Genomic DNA, 5,498 nt, shown 5'->3' with positions numbered 1-5,498 from the left:
ATTTATTTACGAAGTAGATAAGGCTGACTTGCCAGTAAACAAATTGTGTTTATTTATTTATTTATTTATTTATTTATTTATTTATTTATTTATTTATTTATTCATTCATTAGATAGCTATTTCACCTATATCAATATCATCAGTAAATATAGTTACTTCATGAATAACAATATCAGCAGTAGATAGCTACTTCTCCTATACCAATATCAGCATGTAGATAGCTACTTCATCAATATCAATATCATCAGTAGATAGCTACTTCACCAATATCAATATCAGCATTAGATAGCTACTTCATCAATACCAATATCATCAGTAGATAGCTACTTCATCAATATCAATATCAGCATGTAGATAGCTACTTCATCAATATCAATATCAGCATTAGATAGCTACTTCATCAATATCAATATCAGCATTAGATAGCTACTTCATCAATATCAATATCATCAGTAGATAGCTACTTCATCAATATCAATATCATCAGTAGATAGCTACTTCATCTATACCAATATCATCAGTAGATAGCTACTTCATCAATACCAATATCAGCAGTAGATAGCTATACTTCATCAATAACAATATCAGCAGTAGATAGCTATACTTCATCAATACCAATATAAGCAGTAGATAGCTATACTTCATCAATACCAATATCAGCAGTAGATAGCTATACTTCATCAATACCAATATCAGCAGTAGATAGCTATACTTCATCAATATCAATATCATAAGTAGATCAGTCATGTCAGTTCACTTTTGATTCATACTCAAGTATTTTTCGTCTGCAATTTTATCACCATTCAGCCAAATCTTACAAATTGTGAGATCTATATTATGTTTTTGATATTCTTTGGTATTATGTTATGTACGTACACTCTAATTTTGTATTATTCATTTTGAATAGAATCCTATTCATTTATTTTTGATCCCGTAACTTATTCGTTTTGATGAAATATACTGTTTATTTTGATTAGGTATATTATCACTTATTATCAATCTTATCAAAATGAATTGTTTTCGTTTTATTTTAACAATTAGCTATTCAAATTGACAAGATATTCAACTCATTAGTTGATATTACCCATTTCATTTTGACCAGATTTAAGTTAAGTCCCTTCTGACAAGACAAACTATTCAAATTTGATTTTTGTGTTCATTTTGACGAGACAAACTACTCAAATTTGATAAGTTGGGTCATTTTGACAAAAATCTATTCATTTTTAAAGGTGGGTAACCTGATTGAAAAACTCATCCCCATCAAAATGCAGATCATCAAAAATTGCCGAATTAGTCTCAAATATGGTATACCATAGTTTTAGAGAATTTGATTTTCAGGTCACCTTCCTTTAAATGACAAGGCAATTTCAAATTTGACGAGTTTCTTGTCATTTTGACGAGAATAACCGATTCATTTTGAAGAAAAATCTGTTATGTCCCCATCTGAATAGTTTCACTTGTCAAATTTGACAAGTTTCTATTCAAAGAAGTAGATTGTTTTAAGAGTGAACAGCATATTTATCGATCAATAAGTAATTTGTTCTCCCGATATGATACAAATGGAATTTGTGATATTTTCAGATACATTAAGAGAAAAATATTTTACGGTTGATTGTGCCATATTTGAGATAATTGAATTAAAAATATCTTTAGAGCAGTGGTTTATAACTACAAGCGGAAAATTATTATATACTTTCCATTTGTATAGATGATACACATTGCGTGAGTAAGGGCATTTTTTAACACAAAGCGTGTTGTGAAAATTTGAAGAAAAGGTTAATACACGATTGTACAGCAGCAGAGGATGATTTAAGGAAGCCCCATCATGCACTGTAAAAGTGTTATCACTAGAGTTTCAACTGCCACTTCACTTTTCAAATCCCATTGAACTCTGTGCAAAAGATGTTGTTTTAGAATTGCCCGTGTGTCATTATTACTTGGTCGATTTCAGATCTAAAGTGATGTATGCATGAAGGATAATTCACACCTTCTGTAGATAACATAAAATGTGAAATCGACTGGCATTTTGAATGTGTATTTATTGTAAATATATCAGTCCAAATTCAAATTTAACCATGCACGTGTGTATGCAGTGGGCGGGCAGTGGTGTCATGTTCACTCACACAGCTGTGCTAACCGCAAGACTTGCTGGGAAGTGCTTAAATCATCCTCTGGTACAGCAGTGGCTTAGCCAGGATTTCGGAACGGGAGGGGAGCACACAACTTGTAAATGTACCGACGGAAATATTTTGCCGACAGAACTTGTGAATTGTTGACTCAATATTTGTTTTGATGGTTTGAAAAAGTGAAGACAAAAAAAATGTCTACGCTCGTATTGTTGACTCCAACTTTTACCCAACGCCTTTTGTTTACCGACGGCTAATGCTACTGCTGTACAGTAACATTAAACTTACAATATTTTTTTCTCTCCCCAACAGTCACACCACACCCACCCACTCACATACCACATCAACACAGCCATATATCTCTCCACTCCCACAAACTACCTTATACCTTAATGAATGTGGTACCTGTATAACGGGAAAGGTAACTAACTCCCGCTTGCACCAATTTGGTGAACAATTCGTAACATATCCTTACAAATTATACGTATAGAGAATAGAGATGGCAAAAAAACACCCAAAAACACACAAACACAAACACAGACGACCCTCGCACATACCCCCACACATAATAAATAAAAAGAAATAAAGCGAAAGTATGTGATATTTATAGAGAAAACAATATGGTGTGTATTGTTAGAGAAGTGGAGGGAGAGAGATAAAGATAGATAAGATAGTGTGAGATAGAAGAAGGGAAGTGAGAAAGACAGAGAAAGGAAGTTAGAGTAAACAGAGCAGAAAATAGTGAACAAAGGTAAACCGTATCAAATATATTCAGTTGGTTAATATAATCATATTCTACGTTAAAGAAGGTATGCTTGTATCATATACTTATCCGATACAACCTTCTTCTTTGTGTAATTTAAACAAAGATGACAGATGTCCTAAAAAACAACTAAAGACACATTTGTTTAAAAAAACGAAACAAGGATACGTCCTTTTATCATTAACGTGGTTAGTATTACACGGGCGTTAAATCAAATTCACACATCCTACACTGAGAAGCTTATCTGTGACCGATATCAGTGAAGTAGTTCTTGGTTTTTGATAATGTAATATTTATGCCATGTTTTCTTTTATTTGGATAACAAAACACCGAGATGTCATCAATCTTCTTGGTTGAATCACGTTCTCTAATGAGCACCATGTCTATTCAATTTCATTCCCCTGGTGTAGAAATATGCGTTAAAATGTTACGCCCGAGTACTGCGTGTTTGAAACACGTAGTAAAGAAGTCGAATTCTCTTAAGATGTCAGCCATATTTTGTTTTACATGAAGAAAATATCAGTATGCTTTAGTTTCGAGTTGATGGTTCTTGTATGAAATAATGAGTCAAAATATTTTGAAAATATAGTAATACGTTTTATGTTGATGATGTTTTATGCTCCAAAGATAGATGGAGTAAGGTTGGCGTCTTTGTGGTTGAAACTTACTGGAAATGGTTAAAATTCTTTCAAAGAAAATTGTCTTTCTTTACAACCCTAACAGAAACATTACTTGCACACCACTGGTGCACAGAGGAAATTTGCATACGTTATTTTAAAAAAAATCATAAAAAAATAAATTTTATAATTATTACATAATATATGTAATAAGTTGAAAACTGCTACCAAATGATTTTGTAAAATTTAAAAATTTAAAAATTCATGTGTGAAATGTAACCAGAATAGTTACACCATTTATGTAATTATTTAGGCTTATTATATTCAGCGAAACGAAACGAAACGAAACGAAACGAAACGAAACGAAACGAAACGAAATGAAGTTCTCACGGCTATTGGACATTATGCAGATTGTCACAGCTCATCTTGTGATACCAGTTGTTCCTCACGGGTGCAATGAGTCCGCATTGTTGATTAAGAAACACATTTCTCGGCTATTTCTGAATGAATTATGAATTGATTTTGATTGCAAATTATGCAGATAGTCACAGCGGATGTTTTGATACCCATTTCAAAGTTGTCATTCATTCCTAGCAGGTGCAGTGAGCCCGTTTCGTTGATTATCACTTTTTGCCAAAAGTGATAATCAACGAAACGAAGTTCTCACGGCTACTTCTGAATGAATTATGAATTGATTTTGAATGCAAATTATGCAAATAGTCACAGCGGATGTTTTGATATCCATTTCAAAGTTGTCATTCATTCCTAGCAGATGCAGTGAGCCCGTTTCGTTGATTATCACTTTTTGCCAAAAGTGATAATCAACGAAACGAAGTTCTCATGGCTTTTTTAAGCCAATTATGGAATCTATTTAGAGTGGAAATTATGCAAATTGCCAGAGCGCATCTTTTGATACCAAATGGTATCGCAGGTCAGTTGGTGGTTTTGGTAAAACAACATTTAGTTTGTTCATTTACATTGCATTGAGTGCGGTGAGGTATGTGAGTATGGGTTATGGGGTATATGTGGGGGAGGGTGTGGGGTGTGTAGCCCAGGTTTGGTGGTGTGTTTTCTGTTCTGAAATCATTACCTGCTAGCTTATCTGGTATATCATAAATGGTATTGCAGATTGTGTATAAGACCACATTTGTTTGGATAATATACATTATTGTGGTGGTAAGTGTATGGTGGAGGGGTGCGTATGTCTGGGGTGTAGGGATATGTAGATGTGTGTTCTGTCCTAAAAAGTATTACTGCTAACTAAACTGGTACTTCATTATATAAATGGTATCAGGGGTGCGTAAACCCACATTAGTTGTACATTGGGGGGTGGTGGTATGTGTATTGGGGTGGGGTGTGCATGTGTGGGATGTAGGGATATGTGGATGTGTGTTCTGTCCTAAAAAGTATTACTGCTAACTAAACTGGTACCTCATATATAAATGGTATCAGGGGTGCGTAAGACCACATTAGTTGCACATTGGGGTGTGGTGGTATGTGTATTGGGGTGGGGTGTGCATGTGTGGGATGTAGGGATATGTGGATGTGTGTTCTGTCCTAAAAAGTATTACTGCTAACTAAACTGGTACCTCATATATAAATGGTATCAGGGGTGCGTAAGACCACATTAGTTGTACATTATAAATTGTGGTGGTATGTGTATTGGGGTGGGGGATGTGTGTGGGGTCAGGGGTGTAGGGATATGTGGATGTGTTGTTTTTTTTGTTCTGAAAAGTATTACATGCTAATTAAACTATAGTACACCATAAATGGTATAGCAGGGATGTGTAAGACAGCATTAGTTTGGATAATTATAAGTAATTGGTACGTCATTAATGGTATTTGGTAAATTTAATATTACTTTGAGTGTTTGTATATATTGATGAATGTGGGGTGTGAAATGGACGTGTGTTGTGGGTATATGCGGATGTGTATCTTTGTTTGTTGATGGGTGTGTATATATAGCGGGTGGGGTGTGTGTCGATTGCATGC

Source organism: Amphiura filiformis, chromosome 13 (assembly GCF_039555335.1).
Source record: "Amphiura filiformis chromosome 13, Afil_fr2py, whole genome shotgun sequence".
Lineage (NCBI taxonomy): Eukaryota > Metazoa > Echinodermata > Ophiuroidea > Amphilepidida > Amphiuridae > Amphiura > Amphiura filiformis.
This window is presented reverse-complemented; position numbering follows the sequence as displayed.